This window comes from Poecilia mexicana, unplaced genomic scaffold, assembly GCF_051168715.1.
Source record: "Poecilia mexicana isolate PSO_F unplaced genomic scaffold, ASM5116871v1 scaffold_13, whole genome shotgun sequence".
Taxonomy (NCBI): domain Eukaryota; kingdom Metazoa; phylum Chordata; class Actinopteri; order Cyprinodontiformes; family Poeciliidae; genus Poecilia; species Poecilia mexicana.
Window position 1 is genome coordinate 9,015,447 of NW_028263382.1, and position 25,016 is coordinate 9,040,462.

At 40.9% G+C, this 25,016-nt stretch overlaps 1 long non-coding RNA gene across 1 annotated transcript in view; it reads left to right on the top strand.

Annotated features, from left to right (window-relative positions):
- The first annotated feature begins 1,611 nt into the window (after positions 1–1,611).
- Positions 1,612–25,016, top strand: part of LOC106916979 (uncharacterized) — a 35,703-nt gene continuing 12,298 nt past the window's right edge. The window contains exon 1 of the long non-coding RNA XR_001418100.2: positions 1,612–1,702. This is a non-coding gene — a long non-coding RNA (uncharacterized LOC106916979). The remainder of the gene's footprint in view (positions 1,703–25,016) is intronic.

Sequence of the window (25,016 nt, forward strand, 5' to 3'; positions counted from 1 at the left end):
ATCCTCCTGGCAGGCCGGACCAGCATTTTGGATCCCGGAGGCGAGTCCGGCTGCCAAGGATTCAGCATTCTTCCTCTCCAGATATCCCCAGCTCTTGCTGTTTTTCCTGTAGATTCATCACCTGTTGCCTGCGAGTAAACTCAACTCTAACTCAGCTAAACGTCGAGTGAAACTCAATAAAATAAAATAAAAATCATAACATCTGTAAAACTGCTTAAAAATCAGTTAGACTATTTCAGATGGAAGAAATATCTGCTTTAGTTGTCTTGATTGGACTGTATATAATCTTCCGTTTTTTATTTTTGCATAATTGTTTTGATAGAAATAGCACAAAAGCCAGATTGCTTGCTGATTTATGTGAATTTAAATTATGTTCTTCCTGAAATCTTTCATTTGCCTTTAGTGGGGAAGAGAGGCATGGGCGTAGGTTTGGGTAGGGACGGTAGGGACATGTCCCGACCAATATTCACGGGATATGAAAAAGTCCCGACCAATTTTTGCCATATTGGCTCAAAGAACGTGGATCTACGATCTTTGATTAGCAGCAACAGGCGGTGCGCGGAACGGAAGCTTCTTAGTTTGACATTTATTATGAGCCTCCGAGACCGTGTCGGAACGGTGCTGTCGGGGGGGGTGGGGGGAGGGGGAGTCAGTTGAATCGTCGGACGTTCTTTGATTAGCTGCAAAAGGCGGCGGCTAGCTGGGCACACGCGTCTCCTTCTGAGTCTCCAGACCATGTCGCCACCAAAAAAGAAAAGGACAGACATTAGAAGTTATTTCGCTACGTCGGCTGTAAGTACAGTGAGTGGACCCATAAGTTAGATATCTATCACGCAACGCATTTGTTGTAAAGTCCGGTGTTTAGTAAGGTCAGCACTGAATGTGAGGTAGAATAGGTCTGTTAATTATGTAATATTTTTTCTTTTTTATTTTATTATTGATTTCTTCTTATCTGCAATTGTGTTTGCTGTATCCAGAGGATATTTCTTTTGATCTTACTTGTAACGTTTGCTGAATTTTGTAAAGGAAAAAGTAAAGTGTTCTTGAACTGATCTGCTGAGTATGACTGTATCACACAAGATGTATGATATGGTTATGGTTGGGGGGAGGGGGTTATTAAGCCAATGTGGTTTCCCCCCCCTTCTCAAAAATGTTCGGTGCTCTTGGGCATTTCACTGTGCTGCCGGGGGGGGGGGGGGGGGGTGTCAAGGTCCCCACCAAAACTTAGACCGAACCTACGCCCTTGAAGAGAGGTAACCCGAGACCTAAAGATAGACGTGAGCGATAACCGAAAATTAAACCTTCCAAAAGTCAAACGTTTTCAACATTTTTCTATACAATTTCTGAGGTTAATCTAAAAATTTCTTTTTTTTTTCTGGCAAATTTTCAACTTTACAAACTCAGAAATGTCCTTGCTTTTTTCTAGAAAATTTCTGAGTTTGTTTTTGGCGGAAATTTACTCCTTTTTTTCTATCTACAATGGCCCTAATACGTCATCTTAACTTTGCTCATATCCCTTTAAGACGCTATGCTACCTGTAGTCACGTGACTCCCCTGCCCTTAACAGAAGTGACAGAGTCGGCGAAGCTGAGAAAATGGAGGACGTTTCAAATGCTGGGGCGATAGTAGCGCTGGTACAGGAGAAAGAGGAGCCACTCATTTCCAAAAACTGTGTTTACATTTTGGGTTCAGCAAGGACGTTGTAAGTTAAGTTATTTCATACTTTTGAACTCTTTCAGTTGTGTGTAATTGTTCAATAACTCTCAACTAAAAGTACACATTTTCTTCAAACACTGTAATTATAAAGTATATTAAAGTGATAATGAAAATAATTGTGAAACACCAGTCCAGGAGAATGATATGTTATTGTTAGTTTATCGTTATTGAGATGAATTGCTCCATATAACCATACAGGAGTAAAACCAGCTGACCAAACATGCTGGAGCTCCTTGGGTTGCTAGGTGATGGGCTGGACTTAGATGAGGTTGGTAGGTAACATTATAGTGCCTGTTTAATGTGATTTTACAATCAGGAGATTTTTGATGTACCTAATTTTCCTGACACCAAAAAGTATTAATTTATTGCCAAAAAATGACAGTGTATATTTTTTTAAGCGCTTGGAATGTTTTTAAAAGCAGTAGAGATCCAAACGGAAGTACAAAACGTGCAAAATGTGAATTTAGCTTGATGGGTCCAGTTTAGATTCTCGGAAGGGGGAAATCAGGACGAAAATCGGCATAAGTCTTGCTGTGAGAACTAGCTATTACGAGAACAAAGACAATTCCATTATTCCAATTTAATCCTGTTCAGTCTAATTAAATAAACTCACGTAAAGTTCATTTTAACCATCTAAGTTCAAATAAGAATATTTCATAGAACCCAGCAAAGCTTGATGTTTTACGTTTGATGTTTAACCAGTTGGCTACTTAAGAAACTCAAGAAATTACCTTTGCTTCCTTCCTTCTTGGACTATGATCTCATGTACTATTTAAACCATTTAGCAAGGAATTTAATCCTTGGAAAATCTCCTAGTGGGTTGGTACCGTCACCGATGCAGACCTCATCCATATCAGTCAAGAGCGGCAGATTGACTCGTTAGTTGCTGCCATTAATGCCACTTAAATGTTTGTTAATCAAAGCTCAGCTTCCCTTAATGGTGAGCAACAGAGTGTAGCCAGTGGTGCTATCAGAGTGCTTTGATCAAGCTTCTGCCTGTTCTTTATCACCCGTTTGGCCCCAGGTGACCCCATGTGGCCCTGGGTGGCCTGGTGGCGCTGGCCCGGTCAGGTCCGATGGGACTGGGTTTTAAAAAGCGCAGATATCTCAGATGTTCTTCCTTCCTCCTGCCTCTCCAGCACATGAAAGCCAACAGAGGGCACGCTGGTCTGATCCCAGCCACCAACATGAATTTTTGATCAATGGCTGGTGCCTCTGAAGGGCCGTTTCCAACACGGCTGCTCTCACCAGCCTCCCCCCCACGTACTCCTCCCCTTTCCTCTCAGTCTAAAGCTCAGGCAACTCCAAATGTCAGTGATGTTAGTTTAGCCATTGTACATGGCTGACCGCATCTGAATGGGTGACTTGTCCCCAGGCCAGCCCCCTACAATGGCCTCCTTTCTCAGACCGACTTGTTCTCAGCATTTTTGCCCCCTTCACGAGAAGAGGTTTCTCCCTCTGCTCTCAGAGATTTTTGGCTCTGAGGAGGATGCTGGAGCCAAAGTAGAGGCGAAAGAGCTCAGGATCAAGAGAAAGAGCCTAGAGAGAAAGAAGGTGTAGCTCAGGTAGGAAAGAGGTGCTAAAGGTGACTGACCCATTATGCTTCCCTGAGCAGGTTAGCATGGGTCTATGGACTAAACAAAACGCATTCATAAATTTTTTTCTGCATGAAATCATTATTAGGAAATGAGATTTTAGTCTGATCACTCCTGCCTATTTTGAGCTTATGAAGATGGCTGCAAACAGAAGCGCAATTATACAACCGCACATTTTTGAAAAGCAGAAGTGGAGCCTCCTGCACAACTAACAAGAAGACAGCAAGTGGACAACATTTGTCTTCTTCAGCAGGCACTGTACAGCAGTAAAACCATCTAACCAAACATGCTGACGCTCAGCTTAGGTTGCTAGGTGATGGACTGGGCTTTGCTGGGGTTGCTAGGTAACAGGCTGGGGTTGCTAGGTGACCTTCTTATTTGTGACGTCACATTCAGGAGGTTTTTTGAAGCTCCTCATTTTCCAGACACCATAAAACATTAATTGCCAATGAAACTTTTTCCATTCATTTTTTTTAGCACCGGGGCTGTTTTTAGAAGTAGAGGAAAACCCAAATGGACGTATGAAAACGTCCCAAATGTGAATTTTGCATAATCCGTTTAATTCAAGAAAGATTTTGCATTTCCTGCAGTGTGAAAAAGTGTGAGAAGTAAACAGGTGAAAAATAAAGTATGTCCTCTTTAAATATAAAGTGGTTACATATCATGATCTGGTCTTTACCAGGTTGTAAAATTTAAACAATTTATTTAAGGATTGAGTGTACAAAAACACAAAACAGACTCTGCACTGTCATTGTTTATTAAACAAAGATGAAGCCAAAAGGAAAAAGCTGTGTGTGCTAACTACATGATATGACTTCGCAGCTCTTAGAACCACCTTCATTAGCAATAATTTGAAATAGTAATTTTAGGATGACTTTATCACTCCCTGACATCTGTGTGGAAAACGTTTGGTCTTCCACACCTGACCTACTTTGAGCTTCAGCTGTTTAAATATAAAATACTTTCAGATGAATTTATGGTTCTGTATTGTCAAGTTTCACTCTAGTTTGTTCCTGTCTTGTTCAGTACCATTCATGTTGGGTGAGTCTCCATTGGTATTGTGTTCCTCACTATGTGGGTGTGAATATGGGCTCTGATGATGTCATTTTGGGCCACCAGTTTCTTAGAAATCTCTTGGCATATTTGTTGGTTGTGGGTTGCCTGGTCCAGTTGATGCTGTATGCGGTCTTCATGCCACAATTGACATGATGCCTGCCCCGCCCACTTGCAGAAGTAGAGCAAACGAAGACAAACTATTATTATGGCAGAGGTAACGGAACTCAATGCGTTATCCAAGACATATTTTTGAGTGATCCATTAGCACAGAGCTCTTAAGCTGTTAGCCAGATTACTTTCAGATAATATATTACATTGTTTAGGTTAAAGCAGCATTCATGACAAAGGGGATACCTAAGTATAGTTTTCTTTACTCACCGCTACAGAGCTTGATTTTGTCGTTATGACAAAAATGGGATGTTTACTACCAGTTACCTTCTTGCTGACTAACATGTGGTAGTTCCCATCGATTAGTTTCATTCAGCTGGACATGAGGTGGGCTGCGGTCCAGGATCCATTTCTTGTGTTATTCCAGACTCCTTTTTGGTTTTGGAAATGTAATAAATTGTATTCAACCCTCTACATGTTCTGGGTAATGGCTGTCGGGATTGCATATTCCCCACTGATAACTTCGACTGAGATTATCTATTATTTCCCTAAAAATCTCTCTGACCGCAGCGTGTTTGCCATGATAAATACTGTCAATATTGTCTGAGATAAGGGGCATGTACTTGCGACGCTGATTGGTTAGTTGCTGACTAATGCCCTGGAATGACTGGGGGAGGATTGCTCTATGTCAGCATGGGGGCTAAAACGTTTAGACCTCAAGGTTTGACCATGGAATAAATTGTTTAGCAACTTGCCATCTCTACTACTACGGTCTTCTTTCAGATTGAAAGTGGTTGTTGAGATGTTGTTCTTCTAGGAGTTTTGCTAGTACTGTCTTCGCTCAGTGACGTAAATCGACGGGCCAATCAACGAATGCAATCTACTGCTAATCAAACTGTTTGTGTACACCAGCCTATTGTACCACCAGTGAGGTTGTTCTAACACATGGGAAAGATCAAATCTGGCTGGAGCTAACTGGGGAAAAAACGGTTAAAGGGCCTAAGGAGCCTGCAAAACAAGCCCAAATCATCAATCCTCCACCACCACTATTGATAGTTGGTATGACCACATGCACTGTGCACCATGGTCCACTTTGGTCTATCTAAAGGACATTGCTCCTGAATGTAATGGAGTACATTCTGGTGTACTCCATTGTCAGGTTGACTTTAACCTTCTCTCACTTTGTTGTGAATTAATTTTCCCCAACTCTTCTTGCCTTAGTGCATGAATGACCCAGTTTGGGTCAATCAGTTTACAGTAGAGATGGTGGTCCACTTTGTGACTTCTAGGTGCCCAAGTCCCCTGGTTGCAATACAGACTTAAACTTTGTACTAGAAGTTACTTGTTACCAGTTAGCATTATAAACTGCATTTGACTGGAGCGCATTACTAAAACAAACAGAAATTCCTATAAAAGAGCTTGCATCTGTGAATGTAATTGGGTTGTATTGGACTGAAACTTTATAAACATGAAATCTGGGTCTGGTTGTCTTGAAAAGTGCCTTCTGATGACATTTGTTGTAACTTGGCACTATATAAATAAACTAAGTTCAATTTGCTCTGGTTTTCTCCAAACATTGTGCTGCGCATCATGACCGTCTCATCTGTCTAAAGGACATTGTTGCTGAAGTCCTGTGGTTCATTCAGACACAACGTTGCAAACCTAAGCCATTCTGTGGTATTTTCTGTAGAGACAACGATTTCTCCTGGCAACCTTTTCAATAAAGCCAAACTTGTTCAGTTTTTTTCTAGCTTGACTATCGTGACCTTTAATGTGACCTGATCTTGTATTGAATTTACAAGGACATTTGCTCCTGGTTAGATTGGCGATTATCTTACATGTTTTGTGAATATTCCTTTTCAGGCAAATCAGGACAGAAATTGGCATAAGTATCTCGCCCTGTGAACTGCGTATTAGAGATGAGTGGAGCGGCTGTTTATCTGCTGTCGGTTGAGGTGGTTCAGGCAGCTGGGTGTCTCCTTTTGGAGGTTTTCTGGGCATGTCCCACTGGGAGGAGATCCCAGGGAAGACCCAGCACTCAGTGGAGGGTCTATGTGTCTAGTCTGGCCTGGGAATACCTGCAGGTTCCTGCTGGACGCGGGTTGTTTGCTTTTGCTCTCTTTAACTCCTTATGGTAACCACTGCTGTATATCAATTAGTTTCTTTGCTACATCCCATAACAAGGATGGAGTTTGCATATTCTGCTGAATGTACCAATGAGCAGTGATTTATCTTCCTGGGATTTTTGCTTCCTTTACTCCCATGACCCGGAAATCCCTCTCCATCATTCTGCAGGAGCTAAAGAGGGACAAGGCCTCTGGAAAGAGCTACGTTCTTCCAAGCGTCGCTCTGGATGGTTTTCATTATCACAGTGTGCCTCTTTGCTTCCTTTACTCATCCATTTCTCCTGCGTTTCAAGGCTTCACAGAGAAAACTGTTGAAGGGTTGTAACTTCTCTCTGTCAGCTGCTTCAAAGCCACATTTTGGGACTTGGATGCTGTTTGAAAAGTTATATTTTAGTTTCTGCTGTCACTACCAGCCTAAAGACTCAGACAACATTTAAAGATTTGCTTAGAGTCTCTGGTTAAAACGCACTGCTCAGTTAAGATTTGCAGATAATAAAAGCAGTATAACCTATCAGTCTTTGTTGATGGATCACTTCTTATGGAGTCAGGTGAAACTCAAAGTAGTTTACAGACGTAAAAAACAGAAGGACAGACTTTTAACTATTTCAAATCCAGCAAAGTAAGGCACAATGTTACCTGACACACTAATATCTGCCATTCGCAAAACAGCCAATCCATGAGCGCCATTTATTGACCTTGGTGCTGATTGGCTGAACCTTCAGGAAGACTGCAGATCTTAGCTTCTGCTGTGCTAGGATGGTAACAGGCGGAACTCTGCTGGGGTTGCCTGGTAACGGGCGGAACTCTGCTGGGGTTGCCTGGTAACAGGCGGGACTCTGCTGGGGTTGCCTGGTAACGGGCAGAACTCTGCTGGGGTTGCCTGGTAACAGGGAGTGTTTTGCTGGGGTTACTAGGTCAGCGGCAGTGCCTGCTGATTTGTGATGTTATATTCCAAAGGTTTATAAAATGGCTAATTTTCCGGACACCAAAAAAGATTAACTTAGTTTTTTGAGCTCTTGAGTTGTTTTTAGAACCCAAATGGAAGTATAAAAACGTGGAAAATGTGAGTTATGGATAATGGGCCCCCTTTAACTTTGGAAAAAGTACCAAAAACAAAAAGCTTAAAATGCTATTTAAAATGCAGTTTTATTTTTATCTTAAATAAAATTTGGTGTTTGTGGATGAGCCTGGGGTGCTGCCATCTGCTGAGCGGTCTGGATTTTAGCTGCAGCGGCGGGGTCAGATGCATCCACATCTGGAGGACACATGGTTAGTGAAGACTGATGCATGAGGGGTGAGAGGTCATCCGGGCTCTTTAATCCAGAGTGAAGATGAAACGTGAAGAACAACAGACATGAACAAACGTCTGGAGTGGCTCCAGGGGAGGAGTGTCTGATCTGCTGCTATCAGGTCAGGATGCCATCATGTTGGCAGAAAAATAAGAGAAGAATAAGAGAATAATTGCCCAGGTAGCTCAACAAATGGTTTATTTTTATTTTCTATGAATTATAATAATATATTAAATATACTTGGTAAGCTACCATGCTTGCGTCTGGCCTTTGTTTCCCTTTCCTCCTCTCTATGCTCAGACATGTTTCCCTCTCCCTCCCTAAAATTCCCTTCTTTCAGGATGAGGTCACGGGGTCAGGGACTTCGACCTGCCCTGGGGGCAACTGCAGGACCCCCACCCTCCCGTCCCTCCTTAAGATATGGGAAGTGGCTGCCCATTTCTTTATTTTGTACACACCTGAGTCCGTTGTTCCTCCTTGGATCGCCTGACAGAGTGCAGAAAGAGCCGCTGGATCCGGTTTCCGACTCCGTTTTGGATCGTTAGGACGGATCAGTTAGCTTTAGCTAATGTGGAGGGAAAACACTGGGAAAATGTAGAAATGTCCCTCAAAAATCTGATTTTTGCATTAAAAATCAAGCCAATATAAAGATTATAGTTTCATCGCTTTGTTTTTGGGGAATTAAATCAGCAAAAATGAAGGTGGGTGAGCCAGTTGCTTCCAAATAATTCCAAGTTTTTTCTTGCCAATTTCATTTTAAATGAAGTACTTTTGATCTGTGGGTCACTCAGAACATATAAACTGTGTAAATGAGCAAGTCTTAGCAATAGTTGGTTTTAATTTGACATAATTACATTTTAAGTTGGCAAAAAATGTATTTTACTGGGTTTTTATGTAAAATATCAACAGAAAAAAGACTTACGAGCCTCTTTTTGTAGTCCATGTCATGTCCGAAGTAAAATATCCCCACAGCATGACAGTATATTGCTGCCACCACCATGTTTGGCAGTGGGAAAGGTGTATTCAAAGGTTTGTGTAGCTCAAAAGTTAAAAGGGGCACCACAAAGTGCCATTCTATAGCACAATCAAGTAACATTTTTATCTCCAGTTGTTATAAAACACGACTTAAAAAAATTTACTTTCTCTTTAAGAAGCTCCTGCTCTTTTTGACACTTCAGACCCTCAGCACATCATCACTATGCTCCTTATTGTGCCGTTTACAACCATTCTCTGAAAAGTAGTTCAGATGAAGATCTCTCCAGACTTGCAGTTCAAACAGGTGTTTCCTAATTGCTGCTGCCTCTAGTCTGGCGGAGCTGTAGCTTTGCTCACATCTGATCTTTCGCATTTTATTTAGGTTTACAACCTGTCTCTGTTTCAAACTTCTCCTTCTCTTCATCTGCACATTTAAATCTGCTTTCTGGTGTTTCCTCTGGTCTTCATGATGCTGTTTGTTCATTAATTTCCTCTAAAAATCTTCTGAAACCTTCACTAATAGCTGGATATACACTGAGAAGTCCTGTGAAAACAAAAAGTTTAATTTTTTAGGGCTGTCAGAGAAAAACGTCATGGCGAACACGGAGAACTAACACTCCAAATGAGCTGGATCACACATCCTCAATGTGAAACACAGTGGTGGCAGCATCAGGATGTGGGGATAGTCTTCAGGAATAACTGGGAAGATGGACAGAGAAAAGAAGATGAGTGGAGTTAAAAATGCTGTGAAAACCTGTAAAAGCTGTGAGACTAGGTTGGAGATTAATGCACATTCATATTTTAATATGGCCTAGTCAAAGTCCAGCTCTACATCCAATTAAGAATCTGAAGCAAAACTTAATAATTTATATGTACTGATTCTGTGTATCAAATATGCCTAATAGCACAAAACAAATTGAGGTGTTTTAAACATGTGTTGCAGTGGAACTTGACACTTTTTGTTGGCTCAAACTGAAAGTTTCTCTTTGGTTCGGTTTCTCCTGGTGTTCCTCTCTGTCTGGACCGTCGGGGTGTTTGTTCCACTGCTGGCTCGGCATCAGGATCGTGTCACCATGCGCTGCCTTCAGGGGCCAAGAAGAGCTTGTTCTCTTTGTTGAAGAGCTGAGGAGTTGTCTGTCTGTCCTTTGAGCTCGGATTTCAAAGGGTGGGTGCGATAAGACTCATCGTTGAGGATCTCTTTAGCTTTTTATTGCATGTTTTTCTGTTTATTCCCAGAGCAGCTCTGAAACGGTTTGAGAAACTAATTAGAAAACAAAAATGTCCCTGTAGACGTCTGACTTTAGGTGGTTTAGCAGGACTTTAAGCTGGATATGAGATTCCAGCCCTCAGTCAGTGGCATTCCTTTCTTCCTAAAATTCAATTATCTTTTCCCATTTCGCTGTTTTTGTTTTCCCTTATACACTCATTTCCTGTTTTTGAGCCACACCAGACAATCAGCAAACCCCCCGATCAGTATGAGACTATATGTGCTATTTACAGCCCCAGGGGGATACCTGTCCTAACTCAGTGCTCCATTGTGATTGCCATAGTGACACCAGAATACCACAGAGCCGAGGTCCCGACCTCCTCCTGCCGCACCAGGAAAGCCCTCACCTTTGACCTCTGCACCTGGAGGAGAAGGTCACAAAACCTACAGCCGTTGATTAGAAAGTGGAGGAGGAGATGGTGGAAAAGCTGGCAGAGGTGGCTTTTAGTTATTGGCTCTTGCCCAGGGCGGCACCTCAACGAGGGCAACCGGCAGAACTATGCATCTCTACTTTTAAGCAGACCACAGCTAAATCATTCAAAAGCTATGGCTGTCGAGTAGGAAGTGAAGGAGGAGATGTTGAAATGATAAAGAAGCAGGCAGAAGTGGTTTTTAGATATGTGGGACATGGCTCTAGCCCAGGGCTAGAGGCTAGAGGCTGCCTAGTGGCTGAAGGGGTGGCTGAAACAATGCACTTTTTTTTTTTTTTTTTTTTTTACTAAGTAGTTCTAAATTGATCAAACATACTTTAAAACTTAATTTGATGTTTGTAAAACTTTTATTGTATGTGTAAAAGGAGTTTTCATTGGTTCATTAGCCTAGCGATCTCGCTGGATTTAAGGCTGAGTAAACTGACCCAGCTTTTTCTACAGTGTTTTTTGGTGGTTTAAAACAGAGATAGCATCTAACAAAAGCAGCTAAATGGGAGTGGTTTACATTATAGCAAGATTGGAATCATAATGTATGAAATTACGTTTCACGTTGACAAGTTGAGAATTTAAAACATATAAAATTAATTGATTTTTCCAAGACATTTATTCTTATATTTTTCCAAAAAAGTTACTATTAACTGTCCATCCTCTCATCTCTATGTTCTCTAGTGGGTTTGTTTTGGTTGTGGGTAGGGTGGACAGCTCATGCTAGACTGCCACTGCAAAAAAAGATAAAAAATAATAACATAGAACTAATGTAAATAATAAGAGCCTGGAGACACATTTCTTTTCCATTCTTCACTTTCTTCATGTCATCCTGGAAAATCACTTATAAAACATCACCACACTTCCCAACCCTGCTACACAGCTAAAAACAGTCAAAATGTTTTGCTTGAAATAAAGAAAATTCATGAACCGTGAATAACATCATCCAAGGACGCCTTGTTAGCACAGCAGCGGATTAATTTACAGCGTCGGTTCCTCAAACCGATCACATGTCAGGCTGTTGTTACAGAAATAAAACCTCAGCACTCTCAGGCGTTGGGGAAGCAGACTCGCCGTAATCGAGCTTCCAGCTTCTTAAGCTGCTTTAGTCCATAATTACACAGCTTTAATGTTTTTACTCAAATTTAGCTGCGTAATGGCCCAGCTGGTGCCTGAGTGTAACTGAGGAAGGTGATCTGTGAGCGCAGAGGGACGGCTGCCTTTATTAGCCTGACTGACAAGAACATCACAGAATCACTCAGTGGGGACCTGATAGTCAAATTCTACTTTTTTCATGTTTTTATCCTTCCATTGGCTTTCCAAAAACAACCCAAATACTTAAAAAATAGGTATCTTTTTAAATACTTATTTTAAAAAAAATATTTGGTGTATTTCCAGATACCAAATGTTTTTTGATATCTGGAAAATAAGCTGGTTCAAAAACCTCCCAAATGTTGAGTCAGATTTAACGGGAACTGTGCCGTAACCTTGCAACCGCAGAAGAGCCGAGCCTCGTTACCTAGCAACCAAAGCTGAGTTCCAGAACTTTTGGTCACCTTGTTTTTCACTGTTGTTTGCACTGTACAATGGCTGCTGGAAAAGACAATTGTTCTTTTTTGTTGACTTACCATCCAGAAACCACTTCTTGCATTCCTGTTGGTTGTGCATGAGGCTCTACGTTTGCTTTTCAAAGATGTATGGTTGTATAATTGTGTATCTGTTGTTTGAGAGATTAGAATTATTAGCTATGTTACTTTAACTTCTCATTAAATTCACTGTTTTAATGTGAATTAAAACTCATTAATTCCCATGTGTTTAAACTGTTTTAAGTGTTAAAACAGAAACTGTTGTAACTTTCCTAAATTAGGAGAATGTCATCTCAAAGCATTAATGCTCAGTATCAAAACATCGGCAAATTATGGAATCATGAATTTTCCTCTTGTTTTCTTGCTTTCTTTTTTAAAAGAAATTCCAGAAGAGAGAAAATCTTTTTAAAAAGTGGCTTTTATTTCAGTCGTCTCTTCTGTGAATTGTTTGACAGAGAATTAGTGCCAGGCTATGAACATTTTTGTTTAATTACAAGATTGTAGTCATAATATTAGCAGAGGAAAGGCACAGTTTTACCACAATGTCTTAAAATTATGAGAAAACGTCTTTTTATAAGACTTAATCTTGGCTAACTAGAACTGGCTCCTGCCCAGGGGCCCTTAATCTTCTAACTCCGGCCCTGTGTATGAATACCAACCAGATTCTCTACTTAGTCCACTGGAACAACTGGTGTTCCTTCTGGTTTCCATCTAAGCGAGCCGACGTTGTTGTTTGCTTTGCGCTGTCAGTCGGGCGTTTGGTGCCAAGGTGCCAGTTTGAAGCGTCCGCTGCCGCTCTCCGGCTGATTGTCTGCCTGGCAGCGGCCCTCCGAGACGCCCACCTGTCCATCACTGTTTGTTTGCCTGTCCTCTGGCCTGGCGGCTGTTGGGCCAAACCAAAACCATCTGCCCTGCGCCTGGCCCCCGTCCCGTCTAACTGTTATTGCAGTGTAAACCACGGAAACCCCGGCGCTCTGGCACACTTCTGCATTGTATCGGAGGCGTGAAAGGAGCTCGACTGGACCAGAGATTCTCCTGCATGCTTCAGAGAATCAGGTCATTGAGCCCTGAATGGATCTTTTTCCATTAATGACACACTTAAATGTATCTCTAACTCGCTTCCACGTTGATAAAAACTGAAAACTGCACATTTCTGTACTGCTGTCCAGCTACATACTATAGGAAGACTGAATGCTTAGGCAAAATAAAGTTTTTACACCTGATAGTCCGGTAGTTATTATTGAAATGACAGCAGAAAAAGGACAACAAAAATAAGAAGGGAATAGTATAAAATATGTCCATCTGTATAACAGTTAAGAGTCATTTTAAGTAAATACCATTTATATTGAGGTACAGATTATGTTTTTATCCCTGCAGTTGTATGGATCTATGCAGCAATCCTAAATCCTGCAAGTCCTGTTTTTAGTTTCTTTGTGCAAAATTGTTTTTATTTTTAAATTTCCCAGAAAGACAAAGAAAAGGAGACCTGTACAAAACAAGGGCATCTCAGTGAAATAAATGTACATTTTCCACCTCTTCGAATGTGGATTGCTGAAGTTTTGTTGAGAAAGTGATTCTTTACTAATTTATCACAGATCATATCACACTGATCGTCTACAGTTGGAATGTTTTGCTGCTGCAATTTGCTTTCACGCTTCTCTGTGTCAAACAAACCAAACTCTTTTATAAATCTGTTCCTCTCCTTGCCTGCGGGGGCACTGCAACAAAAACTACTGAAGGAAGCAACAGAAAAACCTCTGAAGAAGACACTGAGCGTATCTTCCTTCTTCGCAAAATGTAAACACAAATGGAGCGACGTCAGATTTTAGCAGTTGTAGGATTTCTCTTTTATCTTTGGCAAACACAAGAAGCCATTTGTCCAGCCAGTGACAGACTAGCATGTTTGTTTTGGTTGTATTTACCCAGAATTCCCTGCGTTGTAGTCCACTTCCTGCTTTCTGGTATACTTATGATAGAGTTAATTCAATCGAATTGAGACCGAGGTTTTAAGACCAGAATTCTCTTTTTTCTGTCCAAACTGATGGTACAGATTTAGACGTAAAAAACGCTTTAATGAGAAAAGAAGGCTTAATTTTTCTCTACATGTGAAACAGGTCATAATAGATGATGATGAATTAACTAGTTTTCAGGTGTCAAAGCTTCCAGTTGCAAATGTTTCTTCTTCTGAGTAAAAATGTTAATTAGTTTTTTTCTAAATTCTTGGTAACTTTTGGATTAATTATTTTTCTCTCTACCAAATGCAAAAGCAGAGTTGTCCCTTTTTGTAACTTTAAATCTCTCCATCGCCTTCTTTTCACAAACTGCTCAACTGGTCTCTCTTTTTTTTATTTTTGCTCTTCTCTCCTCACTTGTCTTTGTTTGAAAACATCTTTCAATTTCCTGGGCAGCGGCCTTCAAAGGGAGCCGGCGGGAGGGTGCTGGGGGCTGAGTGGGATGCCAGAGGCTCGGTGACAGCTGGGAGGCAGGAGACTCCGAGTCGAGATCAGAGGGTTTGAGTTTCTGACCGCCGCAGACACACTGTCATTCGCCGAGCTGCTGCCCCTGCTGCTTTCACACACACACACACACACACACACACACACACACACACACACACACACACACACACACACACACACACACACACACACACACACAGAAAGCGAGGACTAGCAGATGAGACCAGGCACTCAGGCACAGTTTCATCTGATCAGCTACAGTTAGCCTTTAGCTGCAATAATCGTTGTGTGAAAGCAATGCAGTTGCAGCGTTGCTGCTACGTTTGCTACGTTTATCACTTTGGAAGTGGTAAACAAAGTAAAAACCTTAAAGGAGTCGCATTCATTAGAGATGCTAAGGACAGTGTATTTGTATATTTAAGACATCAAACTTTACTGTTCATTAGTTATGTACCGAAGTTTAAACCCTTCTTGGTGTGGTGGGTACTCTTCCGCTAATGAGCTAATTGCACAGCAGAGTTTTAGTTTAGCGCTTTAGCCAGCCTTTGCTAAATGTTTAGCACGTTTAGCTCACCCCCCCAAACTTTACCTGATCAATTATGTAGCTGTAATTTACTTGACTGTTTGGTATTGTTCACTTGAATAAAGTTTGACATCTAAGTTTTGGTTATCGACTATAAAGTTGGAAGTTGATATTTATGCTCTTATTTTGAAGTCTTTTTTCCTTTTATTTCTTCTTTATTTACTCCAGCAATCTTTTATGGGAAGCTTCTAGGGGGGGAAATCGCTGCTTTTTATTATCTTTTTCTTTGTTGGATTCTCTGAAGTTTGCCTTGGCAGTTTGACCATCTAAAATGCTGCTGTAATTTCAATAAAAGTTTTCATCACGTCGCTCCCATGGAGCAAAAACCTTCTCAGGAACACCTGTCCTGACTCCACGCCCTTCATCGCACCGCCAAAGGTCTTCTGAGGCTGCAGGGCGACTTGCAACCTCCAGCTTTTATTCCCAGCTGATGATGTAAGTGTTGAGGGAAGAGTGAAAATAATCTTATTCAATTTACATAATGTGTTGACTTTGGAAGTGAAACCGTTCTGCTGGAAGGACCGCAGAACCTTCTCTCTGGCAGCGCTCTCGCTCAACACATTTTAGTGATTAATGTCCTCAAACAGACTTGAAACATCTGTCCCACTTTCCCATCCAACTGTGTTTGGCTGCTGCATATGGCTCTGCAGCTTTAAAGGTGACCTATTATCCTTCCTTGAACATGTTAGGATGGATCTGTGGGCTATTCAGAACATGTTTGGACAAAATCTCTTTGATAATGAGATTTTAGTCTGCTCAGTTCTGCTTATTTTGAGCTGTTTTAGGGTCTCTGTCACTTTAAATCCAAATAATCTGCTGCTGGCCATGCCCCCCCATACTCATCAAATACGTTTCTCATTTCACGATCCGTAGCATCGGCTAATTTATTACTAATAGTACTTATTACTATTACTAAAAGAAGTAATACCAAGGATGGTATTTTTATTACTTTTTGTATGTCACTGCAATTGTAAAAATAATTATTTAAAGAGAATGACAATAAGTAAAGAAACAATTTAAACGTATTTTGATAGATTTTAAAGTAAATGTATGTGACATGTATGTGACTGTGTGAAGAAAGATAGCGCTTTTAATGTTTTCCATGAACACATTGAGTTCTGCAATCACACTTTTAGTTAATCTCATAAAACATCAGATTATTTTTTTTAAATGTCTCTTTTTTTTGTCTGTGAAGAGCCCATGCTGATTGTGCATTGACAGACCAGTCCACAATTTATTACTGAATAATAATCTATGAACTACATTCCATGACAGTTGTTAATCATTAAAAGAATTATAACATTGTCTAGGAAATTAGGTATACTTATAACAGTAATATTTTAAGTTATAGAAATAAATATACTTAGAATTTGTTGATGTAAATTTTAGGAATAATCCATCAGTATTTCTTCATACAGTGGTAAAACCAGCTAACCAAACGTCCTGGAACTCTGCTTGGGTTGCCAGGTGACAGGTGGAACTCTGCTGGAGTTGCTAGGTAACTAGCTGGGGTTGCTAGGTAACAGGCAGGGCCTGCTGATTTCTTACGTTACATTTTTGAAATGGCTCGTCTTCCAGACACAAAAAGACATTAACTTTTTTAAGCACTCGGGTTGTTTTTAGAAGCAGTTGAGACCCAAATGGGAGAATAAAAACTTGAAAAAAAAAGAAGTGAATTTCGCATAATAGGTCCCCTTTATAAAAGGCTCGGTTTGTCTTCCGGATCAGGTAATCACAGCTTTATAGCATTCGAAGGTGCAGGAACCACTTTAAAGCACTGAATCTGTACTGAACGGCTCAAACAAATACCTCCAGCAGTGGGTAAAGTGTTGCCAGGCCGTCCAACGCTGCTGTAAAATGACATCAGCAGCCACAGAGCTCTGGTTTGCCCACGTGAAAGTGAGCCGGGATAAACCGAGGATCTGTTCAGAAAGGCTCAGAAACCTGCACATTCCCCATGCATCTCACACTCTCAAGGAAAAATATGCAGGAGAAGCCTAAAGTTAGGAATGAAAGAGAGAGAGAGAGACGGAGGGGGAAGTAGAGCTGGAAAGGAAGGAAGGAAGAAAAAAGTAGGTGAGCAAAAGACGGGCAGAGAAAGAGAAGGGGGGAATGGTCTTTGTTAAGTCCTCCACATCTGGCTTCTATTAGGTTGTGGGGGCCGCTAAAATAATGTTTTTCACCCGACAAGCCTTTCTGTGCTATAAATTACCCAGCAGCCACTGTGCCTTCTTGACTGAAGCTCTTTCAGAAGGCCAGTTTTTGTTTCTGAGGCGGTCCAGCCCCCCTCCCCAGCCTCGCTCTCACCCTGTCGGCTGACTCCATTTCAAAACTCCCTCTCAGCTCCACCATGCTTCCTGTCTAGTTCTCAAACTTTACTGTTCTCATATTTTGGATTATTTACGTCCTTGTGGGTCAGAAGGCTGAGTTTGTGCCGCAGTAAAGCAGAGAAATGCAGCATTGAGACTGTTTAACAAGATTCCCCTGGATTCATACAATCATATGTTGCAGAACAAAGATCCTGCCGTCAAAGAAACAACAAGAATTTGTTTTTTGGCTGTAATTACCACTAACACAAGGAGGAAGCTTTAATAATGTCATCCCAACTGTGAAGCACAGGGTGGCTGCATCAGACTAGTACACTTTACAAAATAAATTACAACATAACAATACTAATCATAAATATTAGCCCTGCTAACGTGCTATACCACCATGGTATTTAAAGGAAGCTAATGCTAAAGCGCTAACTTCAATTCAAATTATAGGACTACAAACAAGGAGCACCAATTGAATTTGACTTTATAATAATTAAGTGTTTTAATTTGGAGAGCAAATGCAATTGCTGCATAAAGAGTCTTTGCCCCCTCCAAAATAAGAGCATGAATATAAACATCTAACTACATCAACCATTCTTCAGTCTCTAACTAAAGCTTTAACAAGGATGTCAAACTTTATTCAAGTGAAAGTTAAAAAAAGACAAGTAAATTTAGCAGCTAAGCTAAGTGTGCTAAACATTTTAAAAGTTACAAAACCACTAAACAAAAAATTAGCTCTTCTATTAGCGCATTAGCAGAAGTGTGTAGATAGGGTTAAAGACTTATTTATCCCTCTAAATCAGGGGTCCCCAAGCTACGGCCCGCCACGTCATTTGGTCCCGGCCCCCGGATAATGCCGGATCCGGCCCGCCTCCTCATACCAGAGAGCATTCAGTGTTTTTTTTTTTCCATATATTGTATTTTCCGGTTTATATGTGGATTTTTGTTCAACCACCAGGGGGGCTCTTGAGCAGATGTGAAACCAACTTTCCCTCAATGGAATATATACTAGTCAGTCCCAGTCACCGTTTCACTCACGGCTTTTTCTATTTGCATTCTGGGTAAAAATCTATCTAAAAGCGCAAATGTTTCGTCGCCCCCCACCCTCCGCCCCCCGTCGACAAGAATTTTCTAGGTATCTTTCTCCAAAAACTAAGACCGGCCCCGACCACAGAACGGAACAGCTATGTGGCCCTCGCAGGAAAAAGTTTGGGGACCCCTGCTCTAAATATATAATGTTTAGTCCAAAATGATTTTTTTATTGAGAAATGCACTTTACTTCATGTTTTGCATTTTATTTTTCGTCTTTTATGCCATCAACCTCCAATAAACTGCAGAACAAAGTTAGTGATCATGATTTCCCCTGACAAAAACATGCAAAAAATAAAAATATTACTACTACTTTTTTGGACTGTAAATATTTTCTAAATAATAAATGTAACCGACACGTGTTGGTTGTTTATAAGTGTTTTTGACTTCCTGATTCCCTGGGCTGTAGATATGATGCATTTCCTACTATCTGGTTATTTATTTTGTAGATTATTTTTGCTTTTTGCTAGTCTGTAGTGTTTACACTAATTGGTGAATAATATTTTTTTTAAAAAAGGACACATTTTCCCTCAAAAATAGGAAAGACGATAGAATATTCCATTTAAACTTGGCAAATGTGTGTTGCTCTACATAAGGAAGAGATTTTGCAGCATAATGGCAACAAGAAATGCATAAAACATAAAAATATAAAAAACTAGGAATGTGGCAAATGAGGATCTACATTTATCTCACCACCAGTTCAGATGATTATAAGGGAGGCAAACAAATCTGCACTTGTGAATTTAGAGAGAAAGTATCACCTTAACTTCCAGTTTGGACTTGTATCTCACAGTGTTTAAAATCCACAAGAGGATACATAAGAAAGTGAAGAAAAGAGAAACACCTCATTTACATCCCGTTTCATAAACAGACCTTAAACTTCACTGCTTGCATCAGATTGTGTCGTATTTCACCCGCTCAGGCTGGTCCTGTCGAGTCCGATCATTACCAGGGGTGAAGCAGAGTTCAGTGTGCAGAAGCGCATAAAATTAGTGCAGGTATGGAGCCGGAGCCATGAGGTCTAAGGGCCACTGAGGGGGCCACAGGCGGGAGGAAGCAGCGCTGGGCGGCGGGTCAGTGCTTCTTCACTAGGAGAACCAATTAGATGAATCAGAGCTGACAGCCAAGGGATGAAAGGAAGACGCCTCACTGATGTGCAAATTCAAGAAGTAACACTGACCTCACCAAACTTGATTTTGCAGCCATTAACCACCTGCTCCATGGTGCAGCAGAGGCTTCCTCAGGTGACCCCCCGACTGAGCAGCACATCTGCTCTGAAACCAGAGACCACCGGGATGTGGTAGAGGTCGACCAGAAACACGACTGGAGAGGTTTTACGCGCTGGGTTGTGCTGATTGCTTTGGATTTTTGGTGCAAAAACACAAAATTTTACCAAATATTTTTGGTCTAGCATCTAGTCAAAAAGCTTACTACTCTTAAAATAAGATGACTTTTCAACAAGATCTAGGAGCTTCTTCTACATCAACAATTCCTTAAATGTTTCCTTGAACAGGTTGGGAAAGGTCTATTGGTTTATTACACTTTTTGAACGAAATCATTCTTAGATAATGAGCTTTTAGTCTGGTCAGTTCTCCTTTCAGAATGAGCTGGTTTAGGGCGTATTGTCTCTTTAAACCCCAATAAGCTCCTGCTGGCCACGCCCCCAAATCAACGTTAGCAGACGAGCATCTATTGTTACTTTTATTTTACCTCAAACTCTCAAAAATCAACGGTGAATAGTTGTTTTCACAGTTGCCTTCTGTTATTACATTTATTTCTGTTTTTGTAACATTTAAAAAGAACCTTAAAAATCTATTATCAAATAATATTGAATTGAAGACATGGATGAATTTCTACTCAAAATGAAGATTGTTTGGTTTTCATTTATCTTTAAAATTGTTGAAATTTGGTGTTTGTTACATTTTTTCACAAAATTGTTCTTGGATAATAAGATTTCAATGAGCTTATTGAGTGAACAACATTACAGCAGCCATTACACAGCACATACAGAGGTAAAACCAGCTGACCAAACATGCTAGAGCCCAGTTTTCGTAGCTAGGTGACAGGTAGAGCTTCACTGGGGAATGCAACAAGTGGTTTCTGGATGGTAAGTCAGCAACAAAACCCTTGTTGCTGAGTTGTACAGTTCATGCAACGGGAAAACAAGCTGACCTAGAACTCAGCTGGGGTCGCTAGGTAACCGGCTGGGTTTTACTGGGTCGCTAGGTAACCGGCTGGGCTTCACTGGGTCGCTAGGTAACCGGCTGGGCTTCACTGGGTTGCTAGGTAACCGGCTAGGCCTGCTGATTTGTGATGTTACATTCCGCAGGTTTTTGAAATGGCTCATTTTCCAGACATCAAAAAAGCATTAGCTTATTGAAAGAAGTCTGGGTGTTTTCTTTTAAGCATTTTAGAAGCAGTAGAAACACAAATGGAACTACAAAAATGTGTAAATGTACTTCCATCTACAATAGAAGAACAACATTGGATTACACAGTATTTTATTTAGAGGTAATAGAGTAAAGCCTTGTAATTTGCACCAGTTTGTGTTTGTTGTCTAAAATCCCAATGAGTCACATTAAAGTTTGAGATTGTAACATGAAATAAAAACAAAGTACTGCTTCAACAGGCCAACCAACCGTCACTCCTGAAAACTTGCGATATTCTAAATCATCTTGAGTTGTTAATTTATGTATTTCTGTTTGTCTCGATGGACGTCGGATATCCTGAGGTGAATCAGTGACTGAAATGAACCTGTGGACAGATTTCAGCACGTTGTAATTCTAGCCGGTCACGGCCTGTTATCTGGGCCGAGGGGATGTCATCCCTCCGTGGGCACCGGTGTCCCGACTGTCTGTGTCTCTATTACTCTATCCCATAATTACCTTCTGAACTCCAGCCAGATGTTGAAAGAGAACCTGTTCAGATGGGCCGGCCATCTGGAAGCCGATCTGCTCTGGTCTGAGAAACTGTTCTCCACGACTCATAACTTTACCGGCAGTGATTTATGGTATTACATGTCTACGGTATCCTTATCTGGCACTGGAAAACAGCCGTTGCTTTGGCTATCTGCTATCGGGACGCCTGTGTATCCTCCGGCTGCCAGAGTTTATCTCGGCTTACAGCGGGAATGTCTAGATAACAGATGAGGAACAAGATAGACAGTTTAGATGCTGTGCTATCTCTGAGCTCGTCCCAGTTTATCCAGTTAAAAACGACCTGTCGAAGACCAGATGTGCCGTTTACCTCCATAATTCTGGGGCCCGCATTGGAAAGCACTCAGACTCTAGTAAAAGTACAAATAAACAGACAAAAATGTTCTTTAGTGAGAGTAAAATACCACATTAACATTTTTACTTGAGTAAAAAAGTAAAAGTGTTCTTACTGTATGTATGTTTATGTAGATTAAAAGTGTGCCATTTTAGTTAGCAATGCTGCAGATAATTCCTGTTTTTATTGTTTATAATTTTGGAACTGTTTACACTTGGAGTTGCTTTTTGAACCAGTTATCTGGAATAACTCATTGATTACTTTAAACTAATAAACAAACAAAAAAAACGCAACGTGGCGTGAATGTAGAAGTCAAAAGTACACACAATTAAATCCACTTTAAGTGGACACAAAATTCACATTTGGTACGTTGTTTTTTACTTCCATTTGGGTTTCTACTTCCTCTAGGAAAAGCTCAAATGCTTAAAAAAACAGAACTGATTTTTGGCACTAAGTTAATGTTTTTTGGTGTCTGGAAAATGAACCATTTCAAAAACTTTCAGAACGTAAATTCACAATTCAGCAGGCACTGCCCGTTACCTAGCAACCTCAGCTGAACCCACTCCGTCACTTAGCAATGCAAGCAAAGCTCCAGTACGTTTGGAGAGCTGGTTTTACCAGCTGTACAATGGCTGCTGGAAGACACAAGTGTTTTGTTGCTGAGTTACCTTCCAGAAACCACTTGTTGCATTCTTGTTGGTTGTGCAGAAGGCTCTACTAATGCTTTTCAAAGATGTATGGTTGTGTAATTATGCATCTGCTTGGAGCCATTTTCACGTGTGAGTGTAAACGTTGAGTTGAGGGGCATGGCCAGCAGCAGGCCCTAAAACGGCTCAAAACAGGACGAAGTGAGCAGACTATAATTTCTATATTTAAGAATAATTTTGTGCTAAAAGTGCAATGAACATGTTTTGTTTAGGCCATAGGCTCATCCTAACCTGTTCCAGGAAGCTTAGGTCACCTTTAAGTAAAATACAGACATATGAAAATGTACTTAACTACAGTAATGAAGTATTTCGCTACATCCCACCACCGACTCTATCATTTGAAATGGAGATTGTGTGTGTGTGTGTGTGCGTGTGTGTGTGTGTGTGTGTGTGCGTGGGTGCGTGTGTGTGTGTGTGTGTGTGTGTGTGAGAGAGCAGGGAAAGCTACTCCTCCATGCGGGGGTCTAAGATATCAAAGCAGAGGGCTGAGGAAGGGTGGATGCAGTGGGCGGTTTCTCTAGGCGGGGGTGGGCTTTTGTCTCCAGGCCTCCACCAGGACGTCTTGAAAAGATCGCCGAACAGACGCATTCGTCGCGGCTCCCAGCTCTGCCCGTCTGATTGGCTGCGGCGGGCGGGCAGATGTTGGAGCTACAGCAGGGGGTTCGGATGATTCCAGCTCCTCGCTCTCACACCACGGAACCGTCATGCAGCTCCGCCGGCTCCCTCTCTCTCAAACGCAACCTGCCGGAGCCGGGGGCTCAACGCTCGCTTGAGTGACTCTCAAAGACAGACGCGCATTTGCCACTTCGTCTTCCTCGCATCAAAGATGAGCGTAAACGCTTCGGCTCGGACCAAGTCTGCAGCTGAATTTTATTATGTGTGTTAACTGACCATGTGTGGAGCCACTTGAAGGTCCTATTGACAGACTAAACATGCTGTCAGGGGTCACAGCTCTGCGCTGTCACTGAAAACAGATTACAACGTCACATGGAGTTACCAAGATAAAGTTGGCTCCCAATTCAGGGAAATGGCTAACGTTTGATCCCACCTGAGTTTTCACTACCTTCAGCATCTTTTATCTGCCCTAAAAAGGAATTTTAAACCTAAAGAACTGAAAATTAAACGGCTGATATTAAGTCCCAAGGTTCATGACAAACATTCTCCTTCCGCAGAGTGAAAATCTGACATACATGGACCTCGGCACTTATTGGCAGTTCAGTATTCACAGATCTTTCCGTATGACCCAGCTTCAAGTTACTGCCGTGTCTAAAGATATCTTCACACCTGATAGTCCACTAGATTCAGTACGATTCGAGACCAAAATCGCAACTTTAGTTACATTTTCCACTGCTGCGGTTCCCTTTCTCACTGCACTGTCAAACAATCCAAACTAATTAAAAAACCTGTTCCCCTCCTCGCCTGTGGTGGCACTGCATCAAGATCCACCGAAGGAAACGGCAAAACCCTCTGAAGACGACACTGAAGACAACCTTCTTCACAAAATGTAAATAAAAATGGAGTGGCGTCAGATTTTAACGGTTGTGGTTTTTCTTTCTTGTTGTTTCCGAAGACTCTTTCGTTTGTTTTTGTTGTATTTGCTCTCATAGTGTTCTCTGGTTCGCTTAGTGTTCACATACACATCCAAACTGCACCAGAGTTCACTTCAACTGAACTGAGACTGAGGATTTTAGGCAGACTAGAGTTCGCTTTTTGGTACGCATCAGAGTTTGATTATGCATTTACTCCTCTAGTAAACTAAGATATTTGGACTAAAAACTAAACAAAAATATTTGGTAGGATTTTGTGTTTTTGCACTGTACAGTCTTTTAAATCAAACAGTAAAGCTCCTTTAACCATAAAGAAACAAGACTGTGAATTTATGGTATAAATCAGTGTCTTCAAGTATGTTTTTCAGTACATAATGAAACTATATAACTGTTTAAGTTGAATTTTTACTGACTTATGGTCATTAGTTTGACATGGATTTACATCTGTACAAACAGCTTTAGTCATAATTCCTTAATATTTTCTCATTCCATGAACTTTGCTTTCTTCACAGTTGGATTTGCCATCACTTTTTGTTGAAGAAGTTTTCTGAAGCCCTTTGTAAAATTGGCACTCGGTGTTGAGCGCATAGCACACCTCTACGAGCTCAAAGTTGGAAAATATTTGTCAGAAATTTTTAATCAGACCACAAAAAAAGAAAAACTAAAATTTCTCAAACTTGTTAGGCATGCGGTGATTTTGAGCACCAGTCACAGCAGAGTTGTAGATAAATTAAGCTATTTTGGGATCAACACAGATCACAGAACTTGGCTATAAAATACTAAAAAGTGTGAAAATGTAGCTTTTTTGCTATTTTACTGAGACTCTGATTCAGAGAAATGACTGGTATTTTTGTAATTGGTTGTAAAAATCAATAAACAAGAGATTAAATATAAAATATTTAATAATATAAA